The 25,605-nt window shown below is 39.1% G+C and overlaps 1 long non-coding RNA gene across 3 annotated transcripts; it reads right to left on the bottom strand.

Annotated features, from left to right (window-relative positions):
* Positions 1-815: 815 nt before the first annotated feature.
* Positions 816-25,489, bottom strand: LOC136172212 (uncharacterized). 3 transcript variants are annotated; one of them, XR_010663978.1, is made up of 3 exons: positions 25,291-25,489; positions 6,041-6,206; positions 816-1,354 (listed from the first exon to the last, which is right to left on the bottom strand). It is a non-coding gene; the product is annotated as an uncharacterized lncRNA (long non-coding RNA). The 3 variants fall into 3 exon arrangements; XR_010663980.1 differs by having other exon boundaries at positions 25,314-25,489; XR_010663979.1 differs by lacking the exon at positions 816-1,354 and adding an exon at positions 4,686-5,921.
* Positions 25,490-25,605: the final 116 nt, after the last annotated feature.

Here is a 25,605-nt window from a genome sequence, read left to right as displayed (position 1 = left end):
AATACAGCTTAACTCTGACATGGTCTGAAGCCACGAGATAGTCGTCAGCCTGAACGTGTTGCCTTGCGCTCTGCAGGATATGTGGTATTTCTAAACACAGCAGCATGTTAGTTCTCTTTCAGGAGGATAGTAAAAACAGCAAACATGTAATCGGATGACCTCCACCTTTCAGGGCTTTCCCAGGTGGTGCTAGTGGTAAAGAACCTGCCTGCCAATGCAGGAGACATAAGTGGGTTCGAGCCCTGGGTTGGGAAGATCCCCTGGAGAATCCCATGGACAGTGGAGCCTGGCAGGCTACAGTCCATAAGGTTGCAAAAAGACACAGCTGAAGTGACTTAGCATGCAGGCACCACCTTTGAGAATGTAAAACCTTACGCTTTTGAGCATATAGGTGGGGGCATGAAAAAAGTGCTGCAGTAGTCAAATTAGAGCCATACATTTAGAACCTGTAACTGTAACAGTAACTTGCTGTTCTACGGCATTGATTGCATACTTGCCATTCCATGGAATGAATGCTGTTTTGCTCAAACTGGCAGATGGTGGACATTTATGCCCAGACTGTCTTCTATCATCTCTCCATAGATCCTCATGAGTTGACAGCCTCTCATTTTTCATCCTTTGGTAAAGCATTTTGACTGGCATTATTTAAATAAATAGCAAAAATTACCACTTATCCTTAAATATAGGAGTTCTGTGTCATCTGTATACTCGACTGAAAATAAAAGATCAGAATACTGGCTTGAAGCAGTATTTTTTTAAACAGAATTAGTGGATACTAAACCATCACCGGTTCAGATGTCATAATTTAAGAGAAAATATCTTATTCTGAGGGAAGGAAGGATAATAGCATATGTTCATTTGTAACTAGTTGGACAGTCTCCTTTAGAGTCTGACTTCATGTTTTTGTAAAACCATGTTTTTTTTGCAAGTGTTACCAAGCCTCCAGAGTTGGTCCCCCAGCAAGGGTCCTCCTGCTCAGTTGTTGATCAAACCAATAGAATGAGAAGCAAAGAGGAGCTTTATTCTTTGATCAGGGAATGAAGTGGTATGAGCTCTGGAGGACAGTTTCCTGGACTGGCCATGGGTGGGGCTTCTTTATAGGGGTCCCAGCAGCAGGGAGGGGAGGGGGCAGAGGTCTGGTGAGAGGGACACAGCTGGGCGGCTGAGAGCCCAGATCAGTGTTGGGTGTGGTGTCTCTGCATACGGCCCGCTGCCATCATCTTGAATCAGTGTTGTGAGTTGCCTTCAACATAGCCCATTGGAGCTCTATCCAGAATGGCCATTTGGTCCTGGGAACTCTGGTCTGAAAGGCTGGATTCGAGGCCTCTGCATGCTATAAGCAAGTGGAACTAGACTAAGGACCAAGGGAGAAAAAAGTTAGATTTTATTTTATTACCCATATTCTATGTTTATTTCCTGTGAATTTTTTATGGGCTTTGCCTGTGACAATGGGACACATCTTATTTTTATGATATGTTTTCCATCAAATTACAACCTCTTTTTTTTTCCTTCCCCTTGCAAATGTTTCAATTTATTTCTGAATCATTTGAAGCCACCAAGGGTTCAAATGGCTTTTAAAAGCTTCAACTTGGCCAATAGCGTGAAAACTTGTACTTCAAGATAGTGCATCTCTCTTTGTTCTTGACATAATAATTTCAATTGGAAATATTTTTTCCCTCCAAGTGTCTCTCATTTCTTCCCCTGGGATCCATAGTCATTTCCTAAGGATCTTTGGAAGCTGGTTGTGTCCTTGATTTGGGCCAGCTTGTAGACTGGAGTCATGCTCATGTGCCTGGGGCATGCATTTCAAGATACAAGACAATGGCACCATAAAGAGTTTGTGAGATTAACACATGAAATACAAGGTTTTTTGTTTTGTTTTTTTTTAATGATCTGGCTGGTCTGTTAACTAGGTGTGAAAGACTTCTCTTGGTAAGATGAGTGTTTCTCTTCATCCTGTGTGATGATACACAGCTGTTTTTAAAGCAGTTTGGCCATCGGATGAGAGAAGCTGACTCATTGGCTAAGACCCTGATGCTGGGAAAGACTGAGGGCAAGAGAAGAGGGTGACAGAGAATAAGATGGTTGTATGGCTTCATTGACTCAATGGACATAAGTTTGAGCAAACTCCAAGAGCTAGTGAAGGACAGGGAAGCCTGGCATGCTGCAGTCCAGCATGGGGTCGCAAAGAGTCAAACACGACTTAGCGACTGAACAACAATATGTATTTCATATATCAGGACTTCTTTCTATCTGCTCCCCCCCCCACCTCTTTTTTTAACTTTAAAGCCAACAGAGCAATTCCCAAAATATGCGTCATGTTGGACTTAGGATTTAAAATCTAAATGTCTTAATATATCCCCTTACAAGATATTTTTTTTCCTTTTCAGCTCCTAAAGCCAGCTATTATCAGATCATACTGCATAACTCTCACTCAATGTTATCCCTAGGGTAGTGGTAACACTAGTTTAGATTTTGTTTGTCCATTATTGCTGAGCACTTAGCTGAATAAGGGAATGAAGAGTGGCAGGAGTTCTGTAAAATGATATGAACACAGAGGAAGCTGTGTCGCCTTCAACAACAATATCTTAAACTGTTTACTTGAAAGAAGAAACTGCGGTAGCCCTCCATCCTTTATCTGATGCAGGGTCCTGGAAAGCAGCGTTGTGAGAAGTCCCGTTGAACTTGTGCACCATACAGTCCCATTTCTGATGAAAATGACACTGTTCCTTAATGTTCTCGACGGACTGCTCGCTGGCCGAGTGGACCGGGACGCAGAGTGACCTTACTGCAGATTTTTTTTTTTTTCTTTTTTCAGTCTGAGTGCCCTGTGTTTGTCATTTGGGATTTTCATCTTATCTATTCCACAGGTGTGATTTATGACGGCCATTTTGAAAACCTCCCATCGCGCCGAACCTCGAGCCGTCGGTTACCGGAAGTAAAGCCGCCATGACGGCAGAGCCATCTAACATGGTGGCTTTGGGGAGGTCAGGCAGTTGAAAGAAGTGCAGAGAAGCCTAGAGACTTTGGCCTCTTTTTATTTATTTATTTTCACTCCAAGCTGAATAAAATAGATGCATCAGTTCTAACGAGGAACTTCCTGCCCAGAGTCACTGGCAGAGCAGTCTCCTCCCGACAGCTGCAAACTTGAGAGACCTCACGCTGCTGGCCAAGGTTCATTCTGTGCTTTGACTTAAGACCACAGCCAGTAAAGCCAGTGTGTACTGTGGAAAGAGTTTCCCACTTTTTCCATTGGAGCAGCCTTTGGTGAGGTTAGTTTGACTGTTCCAAATTAACAGTGGTGGGTCATTGCTCATTTTTTATAGTTTAACTGTGCGTAAACCTACTGATTAGATTCCACTGAGGACAAATCATAGTTTTCTGAGGAAAACACATATCTTTTTATTCAGTATTCCTTACAGCACTGGTTTTCAAAGTATGGTCCCCAAACCAGTGACACCAACAGCAAGCACCTAGGAGCTTGTAAGAACTACAAATTTCTCATCTCCAGACCTAAGGCTTCAGAAGCTGGGGAAAGTGCCAGCAGTCTAGGTTCTAATAAGTCTTCTAGGTGATTCTGATGAATGCTGAAGTTCAAGAGTCATATGAACCTAAAAGTTCATTTGATTACAGCCTTCTCTGAGTTTTAGTCTCTATCCCAAAACAAAACAAAAAAATTATTTTCCAGTTCCTAATATGTAGTCTCCCAGGTATCCAAACTATGACTCCGGGCCCAGGTCACCCAGGTTAAGGAGATGAAGCAGCTTCCAAAGGTGCTTGATTTACTCTTAGAGGTCACTTCTCCCTTTGCTTCACCTCGCAAGCTTCTGTTAACAAGAGCTCGTCAGCCATTCAGAACCATCATCAGAGCATCTAATTAAATCAGAACCTACAGGTATAGTTCTTCTCTCTGGTGAAATGTAGACTAATATTTGATTATCAAAAAGATATGAACTTCTTTGGGACTGAATTTCTCTCCTGTTTCCTCCCAGGAACTTGAGAGCAATCTGATTTGGGGCATTGGTTCTGTATTGTCATTTTACATGTGATTTCAGTTTTTCCTGTCTATACCAGTGGCTCACAGTCATCCACTGTGTGTCAGAGTAACATCTCCAGACTCTGACAGTGTCACTTTAAGAAAGATTCTGATTTAATGACTGTTGAATGTTTAAGTCTCATCCAACTTTTCCTCATTGTCTGTAACTGAGATGAGAGATTTACTACATCGTTCCATCTCTTTATCCTCTGATAATGAATGGCTAAATAGAATTTGTCTTGGCTTTTTATCTTACATTTTTTACCCTCCATTATGTATCATTGATCATTTGACTGGTTTCAAATCAGGTTGCTTCCCCATCCCTGTATATACTTAGAAATGGACTAAATCAAAGTCTATACAGAATTCTCCATTTCTCTTAACTAAAGCTTTTCAAGCACGTCTTTCAGTTTATGAACACTTGAATTAAATATTACACTATGCCATACATCAAAGAAAGTATGGTTTTTGGAAGAGTGTTTTTTGAGCAATCACACCGTGACAGGACCCATCCAGAGACTTTGTTGAGGAACTTACACCCCCAGCTAGCCAACTGCAGCACTAAAAGTACTGAAATGTACAGGTCTTACATAAATAACAAAACCAAATAAGTTGCAGATAGCATAACCCCTGAAGTGTGTTTGAAATGTCTTCAGTTATTTTAGGGTTTGAAATTCATACCAGGTAGGTATATAGATAATTTTAAAAATAAAAGCCATTTGAATATACAGATGCATCATATTATACCTGCTGCTATACGCTTTGGAAAATCTTAGCATTGTTGATCAGGGACTGTGCCAACACATAGTTATGTTCATACGTTACTCAAGACTACTGACCTTCTATCCAAGAAAGCTTTATTTCCATTAATTCAACTGTCTATCACATTTCCAGATCATTCATTAATTAGTGTGAATCTAGTGTGTCTTGTTTAATTGGCAAAAAAAGGTTTTCTGTACATATTACCAATTTTAACCTTATAATTTTAAAGAATTTAAATATAATTTCTTCACTTAATGTGCTGATAAATTTGATTAGCTGGATATGTATATTTAAATGTGCTCATACTTCTTAATTCCTGCCTAAGAATTGTAATAGTTATGCACCATTTGAAATTGATATAGCAGACTTACACGTGCTAAACCTATCATGCCTATCAACATTTTGCTGGTTATTATTCTCAGAAAAGAGAAGGAAAATGAACTTTCGAAAGGTAAGTACAAAGTTGTGTATATTTATATTATCAAATAATATGGGAAGACAGCCAAACCCCTTCCATTGTCCTTGATCTTTTCTCAGTGTAAACACTAAAGGTGAAGGATCAGTTTGGCACAGCCATACAACGTGAAATAATCCTTCTTGTTTTAATATTTTGCTTTTGGGCAATGTTTACTTTCCAGAAACAAGAATATTTTGTACATGTGAGAATGTATTATTCATTGGGCATTACATGAAAATTTCATTCCAATTCTGAGAACTGTTACTGAAGATGGGCTGAACTTCTCATGGACAGATCTCATGTGAGAACAATCGGTTCTGGAGCCACCAAGATCCAGATGTCCAGCTGAACAGCTGCCATCCTCTGCAGTAACCTTGACATCACTGCTTTTGAGTTGTGACCATGTGTTATGCATTTCTTATCCTGACGCCCATGATTGAGGTCAGATGTTGTCTACCCTTAATTTTGCCCTTTGGGACTCTTTATATTTCTCAGTGGGATATACGGGCTCAGATACTGGTACCACAGAGCAGCTAAAGGAAAACTTTCCCATGCAATGTTCATGCAAGTAGGTGTTCAGGCTAAATTTTCATTAGCCTTAAGTATTTAGTGTTGATTGCTCTTCTCAGACAGTGATTATAAGTGAACTGGGAACAAAGTAGGCATCTACAGAAGAAAGAAGAAAGTGTTAAACTCTTTTGGGGTCTGTAACTTGGCTATTATCTGTAGAAAGCAATATTTGATCAACTTACATAAGTGACACCATTACCCACAGGATTATTTACCTTTTGCTGGTAGCATCCTGGGAGCTAATTCCCAAGTTACCCATAAGTTATATGAAGAGACGTTTGTTAATATTTGGAATCCAAGTAGGTGTTGGGAAGGTCAGACCAAAGTAATTCATCACCTCTTTAATATTTGTAGTGCATTTTGTCATCATGAGCCAAAGGTCTAGAATAGAGAAAATATGGATAGTAGGAACCAAATATTAGGTTTTTATTATTGTTTTGATATCATAATAGATCAAACATCATCTTAACTCTTACAGTCAATATTGTATTGAGAATCAGAATCTTTGAAAACTACGTAGAAAATTGCTGAATGCAATCAGTGGTACCTAGAAAGCATCTTTAATTGGTGAATTATGTATATTTGCTTTAAATATAATTATACTGTGTTTCTAAATTACAGGATGCTTCACTAGACAGTAAGCTCTTTAAAGGCAGCATGTTTTGTCTAGCACAGTGGATGGGCATATTTTCAGTCTTCAGAATGTATTTGCTAACTGAACTAACCACACGTACACCATCAACCATCCTTCCCTACTACAGTGAGCAAACAGTATTTATTAACTGATCTGGATAGCCAGATTTGCAGAATCGTTCAGCACTTAACAGACCAGTTGCCAGAGTGTATTCATGAAAATTCAAATCGTAATGTCCTTGGAATTTCCTAAGGGTTTAAACTATGTCTTCACAGCCATGATGGTAGGAAAACCGAACCAATCAGATAGCACCCCTGCATCACCAGTATTGATGACTAACTTACTGAGTGTGAAATTTACTGAATTTCCCATAATGGATATCCATTAAATATTGATATCTACATTACCATTGCATGCACCATCTCTTGTGTTTGTGTAAGTGTATAATTGAGGCGTGAGTATGCGTTGGCTATCACATTTGTGGATCTTTTTAGAAATTCCTATCATCAGCACATCGTTTGCTACGCCAAGCCTTTTCCACTGAATGGCTAATGTAGAACAAAAATCCTTGAGAATGTAATGTTGGTCCCTTAAACCCCAAGTTAATTTTGCTATGGTACTTTAAGGAAATTGGAGAGACCCATGTGATGAATTAAGATCAATTGCTCCATGATTATTGACTTTTCAATATCATCTGCCAGAACTTGTGCTTCACCCTCTACACAATAAGGCAGGTAAATCTTTGCTAGACTTTATAGGCCTGCCGATATCCAGCCAATCTGTAGCTAATTGTGGTTTTGTTGCCTATTCAGCTTACTAGCATTCCCTTATTCCAGGATGTTTTGCTTGAAAAACTCACTTAGTTCATATGCCAATTTCTTGTCAGTTAACAATTTATTTGCTGACCAGCTAAGTGTCTACTATAAAAATCACTGAAAATTGTGTGCTTCCATTCTTCTTCATCTTTCCCTTTAGTCCTTGCTTTCTCTCCACATTGGTAGCTATACAAAACCCTTTCTACCATAGTTAGGTTTTGCGTACTTTGAAGTTCAGGTCAAAAAGCTTAAGTGGCCCAAGATCTAGCACTTTTAGCTTCCTTATGTTTACAATAATGCAGTATTGCTGAAGCAGTGGATAATGTGTTTTTCATCTGTCTTTTACAACCTGCATGAACAAGATTTTACTATGACATAATTAGATAATGCCATTTTTTTCAACATGGCTACCGTCACACAGTCTGATGCTTGCCAGCCTAAGAAATAGTACAACTGATTATAAACTTTTGATGCATGAACGATGAAAGAAATTATGAAACTTCGGACTTTGCATTACTGATTATAATTAAGAAAGTGCACATTATTCTGTGTGGTTCAGGACAACACAATCATTGAATAGTCAAGATCTGTGTCCTTACTTCACCTCTGTATCCTTAACCTGCATACCCTTCACCTCCAGGATATCAACAGTAGCTGATATAACCTCAGTGACTTTTGGCCTGAAGCCTTCTAACATATTGAACATGGGAGAAGATACCACCAATCAATGACTACCAAAAGCTTAGCACTGTAATGAGTGTTCTGAAATAAGCAAGGAAGGCAGGACTCCTGCTATTTTAGCTGTTCAGTAAATATTTGTTGAATGAATGTAATATAACAATAAGAACAAAAAAGTTAAAGAACTTTTTAATTCCTGTCTGTGTGAAGAAGAGCAGTATTTTCCTTTAAAGGGCTTTTCTACCCAGACAATATTTAATTTTTGTTCTTGTTTGAAAAAATACAACAATCCCAGAATTTTAGTCAGTTTTTAAAAAGAAGGTTCTACATCATAGAGACTTTATTTTCACTAGAGAATATTCTTATTATTTATTATATATTCCCAACAAATTTTAAGAATCACTCTAATACTTGTTTTAGGTTTAAATGCCAAAGAAGGGGTTGGGGTATTTAAAATGAACTAGAGTTTACATGCATCCAAATGGGTGGATTTAAAAACATGGTGATCCAGTGGCTACCCTGCATGATGCCAAGGGGAGGAGTGTTGGGACCAGAGGAATCCTGGCTACTTCAGCCGCCAATCACCTATATGTCGCTCAGCTTGCCATTTCACTTCTGTCTCTTAGCTGTTAATGGAGGAGGTTGGACTAAACGGTTTTCTGGGCTGCTTTCTCTCTCTGATGGTTTGTGAGTGTGCTGTTGACATGTACAATGGCATTCTTTGCTAGACTAACGGTATCGTGTATAGTCTGAATCCCTACCTCAAAGCTAGTTCTAAGAGATATCAAACTATATTTGGATCATTGTAATTGTAACTGTGCTGGGTTCAGTCATGTCTGACTCTTTGTGACCCATAGAGCATAGCCCCCCAGGCTCCTCTGTCCATGGGATTCTCCAAGCAAGAATACTGGAGGGGGTTGCCCTCTTCTTCTCCAGGGGATCTTCCTGACCCAGGGATCGAACCCACGTCTCCTGCATCTCCTGCATTGGCAGGCGGGTTCTTTACCACTGAGCCACCTGGGAAGCCTTGGATCATAAACCTTGTCAATAATCTATTCAATAATCACCTTTTCATGAAATCACTTTACTTGCACAGCCTGCCTTCCTCCTCTTTCCCTGTTATGTTTGGTTTAAAAAGGGTACAGCAGCAGCAGCAGGATTAGAATCCTGCCTCTACCACTGACCGGTGCTGGGGTAAGTGTGATTTGAGGTCATCAGCATTTCTGAGCCCTTTTATCTCATCTGCATAATGGAGCTGATTCTGTCTACTTCAAAAGAGCTGTTAGGAGACTTATATGCAATGGTATTTGAAAAATGCCAGGCTCAGAATGTGACAGTTAATCATTCTCCAGGGAGGTTTCTTTCTTTTCTTTAACATCAATGCCTGATCCACTTCATTCATGAAAATCTCCCATGAGCTCAGATTCTTGTCTCCACTTACTAAAGAGCAATGGATCACTCTAACTGTACAAAAATCAAGGTTGAAACTACTTGAATTCTAAAGCATTTTTATTTTGTTAAATTGCATTAGTTAATCAAATATTTACTGAGTGCCAACTCTATTCTGAAATAATTTCCATAGTTTAACTCATTTACTCGTAACAACAACCCTATAAGGTAAATATTTCTCATTGTCATTCAATAACCTATCTCAAGTGAGGAAACTGAGGCACGGAGAGGCTGACGACCGTAGCCAAGGTCGTGCATTTGTAAGTTTGGAGCCCACAGTTGAATGCATGTGCTTTGTCACTCGGTCACCTTTGCAAACAGCCATTTTATTCACTTTTATTTTAAAATGCAAAAGTAAAATGATTAAAATGCAAAGGAATCGATGGCACTAAGGAGTTTGGGGGGTTTGTTCTGTTTTGTTGCTGTTTGGTTGGTGGTGGTGGTTTTGTTTTTCCAGAAAGACTTACACAGCATTTCTAGGAAAAGAGAGAGAGGCAAAACAGCTCTCAACTCCACTGACCTTGCTTAAATTTCACTAAGCCTCCATAATGCATTAGGTTTTGATACATCCTTCCTGTAGCCCACAGGAGTGAAAGGGCATCAGGTGGGGTTAGCGCCTAGAGGACTGAGCAGACCCCATTTCTTTATGGACTAGCCAGTACCAAGCACTTTATGTAAACTTGAATACTTTCTGTCCTAACAAGCATGAAGTGTATATATATATATATATATATATATATATATATATATACTCTGCCTAAAGAAGAGCCTCTGCTAATAGAAGGGACTTTTGGTTCAGTAGGGAAAAAAAAAAAAAAAAAACAGTGTGGGTGTCAGAAGAAGCTGAGGGGAAGCACGCAGAAAGGGTAGAGGGAGTGAGGAGCTTCTTTTCTAACCACCTGTCGATGAGTGAGTGGCAGTTGGGGGTGAATTTCATGAGCAAATACGGAATTTTGCCACTAAAGCCTTTCCTCCAGAGCTAATAATCTCATGGGATATTAATACAAGGGGAAAAGACCTTGGGTGAAGAAAAGAATTTTCCTTTTTCAGGATGGAGTTCTCTCAGGATGACAGAGAAGTCTCAGTGTCAGAAACGGGTAATTGAAGACCAAGCATTTTATCATAAGCAAATAGGAAAATGAGCTACAACCTATGGAATCATCAAGTTGAAAAAGGAACCTGGTGATATCCGCCTACTCAAAGACCCTTTTCCCTACTTAAAACCCTCTAAGCTTTCCAGGATGCCTGGGCCTTTTGACCCTAATCATCATCCTATACCAATGTCATCAAAATAGAAATCTGGTACATATATCCAGATTGCCAGGAGAAATATCAATAACTTGAGATATGCAGATGACACCACCCTGATGGCAGAGAGTGAAGAGGAACTAAAGAACTTCTTGATAAAAGTGAGAGAGGAGAGTGAAAAAGTTGGCTTAAAACTCAACATTCAGAAAACTAAGATCATGGCATTGGTCCCATCACTTCATGGCAAATAGATGGGGAAACAATGGAAACAGTGATAGACTTTTTTTTCTTGGGCTCCAAAATCACTGTAGATGGTGACTGCAGCCATGAAATTCAAAGACACTTGCTTCTTGGAAGAAAAGCTATAACCAACCTAGACAGCATATTAAAAAGCAGAGACATTGCTTTGCTGACAAAGGTCCATCTAGTCAAAGCTATGGTTTTTCTAGTAGTCATGTATGGATGTGAGAGTTGGAGTATAAAGAAAGCTGAGCACTGAAGAATTGATGCTTTTGAACTGTGGTGTTGGAGAAGACTCTTGAGAGCCCCTTGCGACTGCAAGGAGATCCAACCAGTCCATCCTAAAGGAAATCAGTCCTGAATATTCACTGGAAGAACAGATGCTGAAGCTGAAACTCCAGTACTTTGCATCCACCTGATGCAAAGAACTGACTTATTAGAAAAGACCCTGATGCTGGGAAAGATTGAAGGCTGAACAAGAGGATGACAGAGGATAAGATGGTTGGATGGCATCACCGACATGATGGACATGAGTTTGAGCCAACTTCAGGAGATGCTGATGGACAGGGAAACCTGGCATACTGTAGTCTATGGGGTCACAAAGAGTCAGACACGACTGAGCAACTGAACTGAATTGAACTGAACATGTGGATGTTGTGACTGCATCATGCTTTACAATCATAGATAACACATTAGGTGGGGAAGGACATTTATATTTTATGAAGTTCATCATTTCATCATTAATGAATTAATCCTTTTATGAGTTATCTGAATCACTCTTTTGGAGCATTCTGAAAGAGTTTGGAAAAAAACTGAAAACTTTTTTCAAGTAGCTGACTTAATGGATATTAAGTCAAATGAATATCCGGTTTCAAAAGCTGTTACTTATAAAAGGCCAAAAAATGTCAATATGGGCAGTATAACTGTTACATAATTTTTCCAGGGTGGAAAGGGCAATAAATTGCAAAATACTGTACTAAGAGAATATATGGTTCTTGATAAGAGCATCTGCTACTTCACTGAGGTATACAACGTTTTAAAACTTGTTTTTTTTCTGTTTTGGAAGTATGTTAATTTGTTCACTTGTTTTATTTATTACCATCCTGCCTGTGTTGTGATTCTTACCTGTATGATGTGGTTTATATCCACTGTTTTTACGTGAGGAGAGTACCACCCTGTGCCTTTGGTGTTTTTATGTTTAAAAAATAAAAAGTAAAAACACAAGGACTGATCGCCAACAGGTGTATGTCCTTGACTAAATTCTTTAGCCATGTGTGTGCATAATGGTTTTCATGTGGGCAATTATCTGATCACTTACTGTGGGATAGTCTGCTGAACTGAGCTTTGGTTTCAGTTACACGGGATGGAAGTGAGCAATATTAAAGTATAAATAGGCCCAAAATGCAGACTTTCCTTTTGAAGCTTTTAAGCCAGGAACATACAGCAATTAAAAAATAAGTTTATATTATATGAGACTTGCCACATATTGGGAAATATATAGCAGAAATCAGGTACCCTCAGGTGTGCCTCAGCACAAACCTGTAACTCTTCAAGTAATAAAGTAAATCTTCACATGTTTTGAATATTAAGAGACTTGAGAGATTGCTGCTAATTGCATTTGGGGGGTTAAATTAGGATGAATAAATGATTTTGGCCTCAACTCTTCCAATTGGGAATTTTTCTGAGATGTGTGAGTAGATTTTCTTAACTAGAAAGACAATGAATTTTGTCAATGTATTTTTTTTTAATTTTATTTTATTAGTTGGAGGCTAATTACTTCACAACATTTCAGTGGGTTTTATCATACATTGACACGAATCAGCCATAGAGTTACACGTATTCCCCATCCCGGTCCCCCCTCCCACCTCCCTCTCCACCCGATTCCTCTGGGTCCTCCCAGTGCCCCAGGCCCGAGCACTGGTCTCATGCCTCCCACCTGGGCTAGTGATCTGTTTCACCATAGATAATATACATGCTGTTCTTTCGAAACATCCCACCCTCACCTTCTCCCACAGAGTTCAAGAGTCTGTTCTGTACTTCTCTGTCTCTTTTTCTGTTTTGCATATAGGGTTATCGTTACCATCTTTCTAACTTCCATATATATGCGTTAGTATACTGTATTGGTCTTTATCTTTCTGGCTTACTTCACTCTGTATAATGGGCTCCAGTTTCATCCATCTCATTAGAACTGATTCAAATGAATTCTTTTTAATGGCTGAGTAATATTCCATGGTGTATATGTACCACAGCTTCCTTATCCATTCATCTGCTGATGGGCATCTAGGTTGCTTCCATGTCCTGGCTATTATAAACAGTGCTGCGATGAACATTGGGGTGCACGTGTCTCTTTCAGATCTGGATTCCTCAGTGTGTATGCCTAGAAGTGGTATTGCTGGGTCATATGGCAGTTCTATTTCCAGTTTTTTAAGAAATCTCCACACTGTTCTCCATAGTGGCTGTACTAGTTTGCATTCCCACCAACAGTGTAAGAGGGTTCCCTTTTCTCCACACCCTCTCCAGCATTTATTGCTTGTAGACTTTTGGATAGCAGCCATCCTGACTGGCGTGTAATGGTACCTCATTGTGGTTTTGATTTGCATTTCTCTAATAATGAGTGATGTTGAGCATCTTTTCATGTGTTTGTTAGCCATCTGTATGTCTTCTTTGGAGAAATGTCTGTTTAGTTCTTTGGCCCATTTTTTGATTGGGTCATTTATTTTTCTGGAATTGAGCTTCAGGAGTTGCTTGTATATTTTTGAGATTAATCCTTTGTCTGTTTCTTCATTTGCTATTATTTTCTCCCAATCTGAGGGCTGTCTTTTCACCTTACTTAAAGTTTCCTTTGTAGTGCAGAAGCTTTGTCAATGTATTTTTTGTGATTTAGATCTAGCATGCCAGGGACATAACTCTAATATCAATCATCATCATATGATATATTAAATAGATATAAATGAAGGAGGTGAGACCATCTATATTGTTGGACTCAAAATGGTGGGTAGCCAGTCACCACAGGACTCTATTACAGACCAGCCCTTCACAGATTGTTGAAGGGGGTAAGGAAATACCATAATTCTTTGCTGTAGGGGGTTGTCTTATACATCGTGGGGTGTTTAGCAGTAAGCATTTCTGGCCTCTTTTTAGAGGGGCAGAAATAACAGACTGACTTCCTGTGAGTGTAGTAGGAATTCAGAAAATGGAAAAATAACACAGATCAAGGGAGATTTTGTAGAGGAAGTGGGTTATGAGCAGGATCTTGAAAGTTGGCAAGTCAGGTTAAAGAACTTGATGACTCAGTGGTTACTGTTTTTTAACCAAAAGGAGGTCATTGGTGATCTTGATGAGAAAAATTTCAGTAAGCCACATTACAACTATTCGATGAATCATAAATTTTAAAGACAAATTCCTCTTCTGACCCAGGCTTACACATAGCCTTAATATCCATCATATTGACAGGAGTGGATTTTTGGGGTCATGTGAATTTCTCCCCAGTACAATTCACACATGACCTAAACCATTCAGTGAGTTATTTCTCCTCCACTTTTTTCCTGATTCTTATTTCTTCTCCTCTTCCTTCTCTTTATCTCTTGCTTGCATCATGCTTCTTAACTTTTTTTTTCTTCCTCTTTCCTTTCAGTAGGCCAACAGAGGTCTGAGAAGAGAATCTAGAACCATGACCAGTGTATTAGGTTCCTGTTGTTGCTGAAAGAAATTACCAGAAACTGGTGACTTAAAACTATAGAAATGTATTCTCTCACAATTCCTGAAGCTGGAAGTCCAAAATCATTTTCACTGGACAGCAATCAAGGGCTGCACTTGCTTCAGGGGCTATTAAGTAGAATCCATTCTTTGACCCTTCCAAGTTCTGGAGGCTGCCAGCATTCCTTGGCTTGTGGCCACATCCCTCTAATCACTATCTCATAGACATGTGACCTCCTCTTCTCTGTATATCCTATTTTCCTCTGCCTCTCTCTTACAAGAACACTCATCTATGAAAATGAAAACACTAGTTTGAAAAGATATATGCACCTCAGTGTTCCTAACAGCTTTATTTATAATAGTCAAGACATGAAAGCAGCCTAAGTAACCACCAACAGATGAATGGATGAAGCTCTGACACACATACACACACACACACAGACACACAGGAATATTATTCAGTCATAAAAAAGAACGAAATTCTGCCATTTGCAACAACATGGATAGACACAGAGAGTATTAAATTTAGATAAATAAATCAGAAAAAGACAAATACTCTGTTATCTCTTGTATGTGGAATCTAAAAATTAAATGATGGTATAAAACACAACAGAGACAAACTAGTGGTTACTGGTAGGGAGAGGGAAGAAGGGAGGGGCAAGATGGGTGTGGGGTTAAGAGACACAAACTGCTATGTATAAAATAGATAAGCAACAAGGATATATTTTAGAGCACAGGGAGATAAAGATTTTTTTTACATAATAGCTATAAATGGAGTATAAGCTACAAAAATGTTGAATCACTATGCTGTACACCTGAAACTAATGTAATGTTGTAAATCACTATACGTCAGGAAAAAAGGTAGTGACACTCATGATTACATTTAAGGCCCTTTTAAATAACCCAGGGTAATCTCCCCATCTCAAGATCCTTAATCATGTCTACAAAAACCCTTTTTCCAATTAAGGTAATATTTACAGGTTCCAGGGATTAGGACTTAACACATTTGGGCACCATTATTCAGCCGTCAAAAATCAGAATATTACAAAGACTCCTTCCTTGCCATAGGGCAGACAACACTGCGTTCATCCTGAACATGCAGGAGCCTCTCTGGTGGATCTCACTTGAAGCATGAGAAAGGAATCATACGTCTGCATGTGCTCTGTGTTCACTGGAACAGTGTTCTGTGTGTGAGCAATACCTCCCTGCTAATGACTGAAAAAGGAAAAAGGAACTCATTTAACTTTCCAATTTCCTAAGCACCAACCATTAGTCCTAAATAACAAGGTTCGGGGTTAAAGGTGTATTCTTCATGGAGTGCTCTCTATTTTCAGGATTAAGGGTGTATTCCTCATGGAGTGCTCCCTATTTCCCTCCTCAGACTTGAGAGTTTGTATTTTTTTTCAGTAAGAAAGAGCTATCCCCTGGGCTTATTAGTTTCTAGTTCAAGTTGCCAATGTACCCTTATTAATTCAAGCTGGAGGAGAGGTACAAAAGCACACAGGATCAATAGGAATCCTGGCAGCTAGAGATTCTGCTAAATTCACCTGAGATACTAAGACTGCAAGAAAGAGATGCTTTGAGCCCTTCACAGGTACCTTTCTCCAAGTAATCCCATCACCACAAAGTATCTGGGTGAGGATGAGGAGGGTGAAAATATGAAGAAGGAGCATGAAAATTTGTGCCCACTTTCCTACCCGTATCCATTATTGGCAGACCATTTTCACTTGCTCAGTCCTACAGCAGAGGGAATCCAGATGTATTTGCAAGTGTTAATTTTTATGGAGTGGTCTCTAAAGCCCTTGTGTATTCTTGTTCAGTCACTCTCAAATTCTTATTCAGTGAATTTTAGAATAGCAATTCTAATGAGAAATATTACCCTTTTAAAAGAGCATTTTTACCATAACTCTAAGACATTATAGTCCCATATGCTCAATAATTATTTTTACTTTTTCCAATGTTAGCTTAAGTGTTAGTTCCTCAGTTGCGTCCGACTCTTTGCAACTCCATGGACAGTAGCTTGCCAGGCTCCTCTGTCCATGGGATTCTCCAAGCAAGAACACTGGAGTGGGTTGCCATGCCCTCTTCCAGGGGATCTTCCTGACCCAGGGATCGAACCTAGGTCTCCTGCATTGCAGGCAGATTCTTTACCATCTGAGCCACCAGGGAAGCCCATTGTATATTAAATGAGGTGTAGGGGTATTTGGTTTTCCAGCAGTATTTATGCCCTCATGAGGAAAATATCTCAGGATCCCTACTGAGTCGGGATGATTTTTCTCAACTCAGTATTCCTCAGCCTTGTCACTATTGATATTTTATTTTGGATAATTCTTTGTCATGGTGGTTGTCTTGTGTATATTAAAATGTTTAGCAGCATCCCCACCTTCTACCCTCTAAATGCCATTTCATTGATGAGTTGTAACAACCAAAAATGTCTACAGACATTACCAAATATTTTCTGGGGAGACAAAATCACCCCTGATGGAGAATTGGTGTTCTAACTCAATGATTTGCTTGGTTAATAGTAATAGCATTTATGGAGCACTTACTCATTGCTAGTCACTGTAATAAGCACTTCACTTGCATTAATGAAACCAAATCTTTTAAAATCTCACAGGGTAAGTTCCATTATTAACTCTATTTTCCAGATAAAGAAACTGAGTCTGGAGCAAGTGTGCTTAGATTATATAAGTTTTAAAAATTAGAGCCAGGATTTGAGCCGGAAGTTAGGATTTAGAATTCATTCTTTTAGGCATGATGGCATAGTTGTGGTCCTGTGCTCACAAGAATAGGCTGTTACAGATTTAAAAGCCTATTCCTTTGCATCTATTTAAATAAACTATAACAACGAATGAAAGGATTAGGAAGAACTATTTATTGAAATCCTACAATGAGTGGGGCACTCATCTTGAGACTTTCATGTAAGTCATTTCATTTAATCCTCACAGTAGCCTGATGGAATAGATATTGCTATATTCATTTTTTTGTATAAAAGAATTTGGCACCAAAAAGGAAGTAATTTTACCCAAGGTAAGAGCTAGTATAATAACTGGCAGTAACTGAATTTGATCCAGTGCCTGCTAAGTCCATGTTCATTCTATTTTTTTCCTATTCTTTCCCCGACTTTTAAAAAAGCTGGCAGGAGGGGTATTTTTTGGTTCTCCATATATATTTTCTGGCCCAGTCTCCCTTACTCTACAAATTCCACATTTGTACCTGATACTTGGAGACTCTGAGCTCTCACCTGTGGTGTGCTATGTGAAGTCACCCAGTCGTGTCTGACCCTTCGCAACCCCATGGACTGTAGCCCACCAGGCTCCTCTGTCCATGGATTCTCCAGACAAGAATAGTGGAGTGGGTTGCCATTTCCTTCTCCAGGGCATCTTCCCAACCCAGGGATCGAACCCACGTCTCATGTCTCCTGCGTTGGCAGGTGGGTTCTTTTCCACTAGCACCACCTCACAAGCCCAAGCTCTCATCCTTCCTTCCCCAAAGCCTTCTGGCAGGTGCAGGCACATGTGAGTGGGCATGGCCACCCAAAGACTAGATGTGAATCCTGGCTCGCCATTTCTCTGCTACCTGACCCGGGGCCAATCATATAACAACTGAGGGCCTCAGCTTCCTTATCCGTAAACATGGTGCTAATAATGATGCCCACTGTGAAGGGTAAAGATCAGAAATAATGTATCAAAACACTATTATTATTGGTACAGTTTGTTCCTTAAAATCACACGCAGGTTATGCATTTTGCCATTTTTCTTTTTTTGTCCTTTCCTTTCAGAGCACTTACAATGTTTCCACCCCAGTCCCCCCTTACCCCATCAAGGGTATCCAGAAACCTGCTTAGAAAGTCAGTATGATTCATCCTTGATTGAAATGAAGGTATCTCAGGAGAAGGCAGATCCTTTGAAATCTTTATTAGCTAAAAACATACTTCTGAAGACTAGTATGGGTACCCAGAATGGGGAGATGAAGACAAGGAGAAAGGGATTTCACAGATATTTTTCAGATAGGCCATATGAGAAAGATGATTATGAAAGATGGTGTACCCTGATCTGTATACACAGAGAGCAATATTAAGAGCTTCATAAAAGTTTTCATTTTTTAGTGAAAATTGTATTGCTTATTGTGGTATAAGTGACATATAACATTATATTCATTTCAAGTGTACAACACACCTGTCTCTCACCACATCTGTCTCCATCTGACCTTGTGAGATGACCAGTATTCCCAGTATATAATTACACAAATTGTTTTCCTTGGGGGAAGCACTTTTAAGATCTTTCTTAGCAACTTTCAAATATGCGGTGCAGGATTGTTAATTAAAGTCACCGTGCTATACATGACATGTCTATGACTTTTTTAATGCAATTTTTATTAGCGCTATTCTAAATAATTCTAAATATATAGCTCACTGATCCCTCTTCTTTTTCACACACAAAAAATCATTTTTATACAGTTTTTAAGGTTACATTCCATTTACAGTTATTACAAAATTTTGACTTTATTCCTCATGTTGTACAGTGCTTCCTTCTAGCCTATCTTACACTCAAGTTTGGTTTTATTATAGTTTTATAACGAACATTTATTTTACAACAGGAAATTTATACCTTTCTGCCCCCTTAAAAAATTTGTTTTACCAAAGCCTAAATTATGAGTTAGATAGATGGGACTGATGTAGAACTTAAATTTTTATGGCCACATGATGCGAAGAACTGACTCACTGGAAAAGATCCTGATGCTGGGAAAGACTGAAGGCAGGAGGAGAAGGGGACGACAGAGGATGTGACGGTTGGATGGCATCACCAACTCACTGGACATGAGTTTGAGTAAATTCTGGGAGTTGGTGATGGACAGGGAGGCCTGACTTGCTGCTGTCCATGGGGTCACAAAGAGTCAGACACGACTGAGAGACTCAACTGAACTGAACTGATGCAAAGAACTGACTCCTTGGAAAAGACCCTGAAGCTGGGAAAGGTTGAAGGCAGGAGAAGGGGATGACAGAGGATGAGACGGTTGGATGGCATCACCAACTCACTGGACATGGGTTTAATAAGCTCCAGGAGTTGGTGATGAACAGGGAGGCCTGGTGTGCTGCAGCCCATGGGGTCACAGAGTTGGACATGACTAAGCGACTAAACTGAACTGAATATATGTTTGAGCACCCGCATGCATACACACACACATATTACCCTAAAACAGAGTGTTCCTGTGACACCTTTGGGGCTTCCCTGGTGCCTCAGACAGTAAAGAATCTGCCTGCAATGCAGGAGACCTGGGTTCAATACCCTGGAAAAGGAAATGGCTACATGCCAATATTCTTGCCTGGAGAATTCCGTAATAAGTTGAAATGACATAAAGCAAAGAAACAGTTACATACTATATGTGTGTGTGTGTGTGTGTGTGTGTGTGTGTGTGTGTGTGTGTATTTATATATAAGCAAAAATCCTTTTTGGGTTGCTTCTGGTTAGAAAAAACAAATACAATGTAGGTCTTTTGTAAAAGCAGAGTTGCATAAAGCAAACTTTCCAAAAGTGAGTGATACTTGTGTGTGCACAACTGGGATGCAAGATGGAAGAAAGAATGTACAAGAAATATTGAGGAGTGTAATTCTTTAGGACAATATTGTAAACTTCACAACTCATATATGTGGGGAGATATTAACAAAGTTCTCTTTACTTCTAAATTGAACAACAACAGAAAAACAATTCCTATTGTTCATTGGAATATGTAACACATGTTCTCAACTCTGAATTGAGACCTTGCAAAGTGACCATTTCCTCAAGGGAGATGTCATTTAAAAAAATAGTCGGTAGAGAAGGTGTTCATATCTAGTTGGCTTGCTGAGAATGTCAGTCACAGTCTAAAGAGATTCCAAAGGTAATGTGATAATATGGCATGTCTACTCAAGGGCAACGAGTGGAAATGTTCTGAATCAAAAATAACTCAATGTCTGGGAGTTCTGAGAGGACATCCAGTATATCTCCATCTGGAATAATTGGGAAGGAGGGATGCATTAGTTTGTTTTGAAATTTCAACAGATTAAGTTTAGTATGTTATAAACTTATTGTTGGAAATGTTAAATCTCATTAGTAATTGAATTTCACTGGAATAAAGACGTCAGGGAAAGCTGATATTTATCTATTTGGCAGAAATTAGTTAAGTTCAATTAAACATGATTCTTTAAAAAATGTTTTTGCAGTCACTGTGTAGACCAAAACTGTAAAATTCAATTACATGTAGGTGGTCAGGCTATCACATTCTGGTTATCAGAAAACAGTCATCATGAAATTCAACAATGGTATATTGGATATTTGCCATTTCAGCAAATACCATTGTAAGAGCAAAGACAGCTCATAGCTAAGAAACTCATTCCTAAGCTTCTCTTTTGCTTTCACTCAATAAAGGGTATAATAAAATTTCATCCTAAGAAAGGAGCTTGCAAACTCCTTGCCCCATTACAACAGAATTTGACCTGAATATTCATTTCCATAGTTAAAAAATGAAGATAGAATGACAAACAGAATTATTCCAATTACTGTTCTCTGGAAATCACATGTGTTCATGCTACAATGAGGTGTGAAGAAACTTCATAAAGAAAACTTTGTAAAGAAGAAAAATGAAAAAAAAAATCATATTAGGAAAGGAAAATGTTGTTAATCTGAGGAGGAATGGCAAAGAAAAAGGCAATCATGGGCACATAATTTTTTTGGAGGTGCTTGATTTGGAATACAAGGTAAGGGGTTCAAATCTGGAACTTGAGGCTTCTTCCTGGCAGTGATATGACAGTCCTGTCGATCATCCTTCTAAAACTGAACCGTGTTGTATTTTATAACCTGTGGGTGAAAAGAATAGATATCCTCCCTTAGCCTTTTAGCAGCGCCAAGACAAGCAGTGCAAGGGAGAGACAAGTCTCCAGGAAAAAGAGTTACAAGAAGCTACTTCCCACTGTCACTCTGGGTCACTGGAAATAGCACGTGGATGCCCAGGACATGCGTAGGTGCTGTGGGCAAGTTGGAGACGTGAGCCTTGGGTGCTGCTGAGTCCAGAACACTTCAAAGGCAAGGGGCAGTGAGAGAACCAGAAGCCAATCAGAGTGAAGGGGATGTTTGAACCGACAGAGAGGGTGTATATAAAGACTAAGGGTTTGGGGCACCTCTCTCTCGCTCCAGCCTCCGTTCTAGTCAACACCTGCCAATCTGGGCAGGTATTTCTACAACTCCAAAAGGACAAGAGGAGTCAGGTGAGTCTGGGATCAACTAGACTTGCGTACATTTTGTCCCTCTGCAGTTGCTCTGCAAGACGGTTAAATCTGAATCACAAGGACTAGCCTTCCCGATGTATTCTACTTGTTTGCTCTGAATCTGCTTAAAGGAGTTGGCCATGGACATGTGAGCCCACAAATGCACATTCAAGAAATGAGTAGAACACATGGCCGTCCCTGCTTCCTCCCATTTTCTCTGCATTGGGAGAGGCTGGGATGACGCTCAGGCCTCCATTTGTCAGACAGGGCTGGCATGGTCTGCGGCCTATTTGGCAGGTACACTGTGATACTAACTGAGGCTGCATTTGGAAGAAAGGCATGTTACGGTTTGGTTCTAGGGTGGCAAACTTTGAATAGATTGCTGCAGAATTCTTCTTCAGGATCTGCTTTCTTTTAAGTGCCAGGAAGTAGAAATATTAGTCTGGAGAAGAAATTCCAACTTCTTTTTTTATAATTGCTTGAAATATTTTTAGTCTAGTATGCATTTTTATTTACACAGTGATCAAATGTTCTGAAGTGATGAAAGGAGCCTGTAATATGGAATTTCAGGCATCAGTCACAAGACTCGGGTAGGGGAGTTTTTTTGTTTTTTGTTTTTTTAGTTAATTTTTACTGGAGGATAGTTATTTTCCAATGTTGTCTTAGTTTCCATTATACAGTAAAGTGAATGAGTTCTGTGTTGCATATATCCCCTCTTTTTCAGATTTCCTTCCCAATTAGGTTACCACGGAGCATTGAGTAGAGGTCCCTGTGCTATGCAGTAGGCTCTCATTAGTTATTTTATACATAGTAGTACATATAGGTCAACCCCAATCTCCCAATTCATCTCACCCAGAAACTCCAACTTCTGAAAGACCTGTATCCCAGTTGTGAGCATTTTTTAATGCCCAGAGATCCTTTTGGAGTGATGCTTTGGTTAGGTGATGAGGCCAAACATAGCATTAGGACTAAGTATGAACGTGATACTCAATGACCTGCTCTTGCTTTATTCTTCCCATGGCATCTGCACAGAGGTTTGTAACCTGTTTTATTATATTTTGTCATTTCTTAAAAGCCAGGCACATGGGGGAGGATCTCCAATGACATTCTTTGCTAATCCCAATGTTAACCTAATGATTTTATTCTGAGACTTCCAGTTTGAATTAGATGACCCTCAATACTAACCTATCCAATAAAAATAAAGTCTAACATATGTATTGTTCATGTTAAGGACTAAGGCCATAAAATGCAATGCTTTGCTTTTAGTTGTTTTCAAGTAAAGATCGAAGGAAACTGATGGATGGTTTCAAATAGAATGGTATTACCTGAACTGATGAATCAAAGTTGTTTGTATCAATATTACCCTCTACCTCACAATGAATTTAATCCCTAATTTATTTACCTGTATATAAAAAGGAATGTAGCTCACTTAATACTAACAGGTGGCGTGGGTCTAGGAAAAGGAAAGATTAGTCATTCTCTTTCTTACCATCTCATGATTCCTTAGTCTCATGATTCAAGGTGATCGCTAAGGAAAAAAGTTCCAAGGAATGTTACAGTCCTGTTGAATTTAGGGTACAAGCCTAATGTGTGCCTAGTACTCTGCTATGGGAATTTGACATGCTCAGTTGTTACTTCCAGAACTCTGGCAAATCCAGCTTATTAACTTTATCACCCAGGGAGACTGCAATAGAGGAATGACATATGGGTGACTCTGTGTGGTTAGATGTAGGTCATTGTTAAGATTCTAACTTTTATTTGTAGGGGACAGTTCATAACTGTTTAATAAACTATTAGTAATCTGTTGTTATTATTATTTCAGAAGTCCCCTTTTCTGATTTGTTTTTTTGCCATCAAGGAGGAATAGGTGGACTCCACTAAAAAATGCTTCTTAAATGTTATCTGCGTGGACTTTGTTTTGTTTTAAAGCTTATCATTGCATTTTTGCACTGTGTGTTAATCCATAAATGCCTTAGCTCATTTTAGAATCAGTCAGAAAATAAATCCTAAATAGTAAAATTTTTAAATTTAGCTAATGTGTATATCTTTATAAATGCACATGTATATATGTGTTTGTATGTATATGAAAAATACATTTATAGGTGACTTTATATTGTTAATGATGTTTTCCTTAAACAATACACACACATATATATACATATGTACATGCTCAGTTGCTCAGTTGTGTCCGACTCCTTGCCACCCCATAAACTGTAACCCACCAGGCTCCTCTTTCCATGAGATTTTCCAGGTAAGAGGACTGGAATGAGTTGCCATTCCCTTCACCGGGGATACATGTGTGTGTGTGTGTGTGTGTGTGTGTGTACTATTGTGATTTGGTATAAAGATTTTTATTTTGCAAATGGCTTTTTATAGATGATCTTTTACTGAACTCCATAATTAACCTGCGCAAAGGGTAAATGACCTGCCCAATTTCACACTTAGTAACTAGGACAGCCAGGGCTAGCAAGGAAGTTTCCTGATTGCTGGCCAAGAGTTCTTTCCACTGGAACAGTTGTCACTGGTTATTGGGAAGCTGAGGGGAAGAAACTGGTTTAACTTCTCTGAAGTTGAGAATTATTGATAGTGCCCGGAATATCATCAGTGCCGTTATTTTCCAAAACCAGCTGATCTAAGGCAGTCTTGTGTGTGAACGAGTTGGGTAAAGGGCCGTGTGTGGTAACTTTGATGTGTTCTGTCTATATTCTGTGACGCTGCTCTAATTCTTTCATGTTAACTATCTTTTTATTAACTTTATTTTTGACAAAACATCACACAGCTGCTATTCATTACACTGGTAATGAAAACACTGATGCAAGATACCCTATTAATGAAGGTATACAAAACTAGAACCTTGTATCATATGATAAAAGTCTATTTCCAATACTGTCCTTTAGTCAACAAAAAATTTTTAATGGAAATCAGAGATTATGGTATTACAAAATTGACATTTTTTGCAAGGTTAAAATTTGACTAACCATTTTTTTAGACATTCTCTTTGGAGATACCCATTCATTTTAACTTATGGTTAAGCTTAATAGAGACAGGTCTTTAGTTTATTCAACTGGCACTTGCTGGCAGGATTAGTCAAAGAAATGGGAAACTGCTACTTCATTACAAAAACAGCATACTCATAATCAAAACCAACCAAGTTGACAAACACATATTCTCGCTTATAATTCAAAATACTCTTACCATATAAGGAACATTCAAGAAGTCCTTATAATAACCTTGGCATGATAAGTATTCAGAATGGTCAGCCTGACCCTTTAGACTTATCGGATATAAAAACCTGTTCTCCCATAATATCCCAAGGGCAATTTTCACAATTGAAACAAGTTTTTTCTTATAAAACAAGGTAAAATCCTACATCCCCTGGGGTAGAAGTTAAGATGCTCTAACTCACCCCCGCCCAAAATATTTTTTTTTACAAAACAAGCAAAACCCAGTGTAGTGGCTTACGTAGATAGAAATGTCTTTCTCACATTACAGTCGAGCCGGCCCGGGTGGTGAAGGTCATTAAAAGACACGGGTCTCCTCCTTCCTTTCTGCTGCATTACCATCCCCTGACGTGCTCATCAGAGTTATCGAAAGCTGAGTCTTTACCACGTCTGTGCTACAGCCCATAGAAGAAGGGAATAGGAGAAAGTCCAGGGCAAGTGTCTTTAAGGAGCTGATCCAGAAATGAAAGATATCCTTCTACTCCTCTCTCATTGCCCAGAACTTTAGCACATGAACTTACTTAGCTTCAAGGGATGCTGGGAAATGTAGTCTGTA

The sequence above is a fragment of the Muntiacus reevesi genome, chromosome 7 (genome assembly GCF_963930625.1).
Source record: "Muntiacus reevesi chromosome 7, mMunRee1.1, whole genome shotgun sequence".
Classification (NCBI taxonomy): Eukaryota; Metazoa; Chordata; class Mammalia; order Artiodactyla; family Cervidae; genus Muntiacus; species Muntiacus reevesi.
This window is presented reverse-complemented; position numbering and strand designations above follow the sequence as displayed.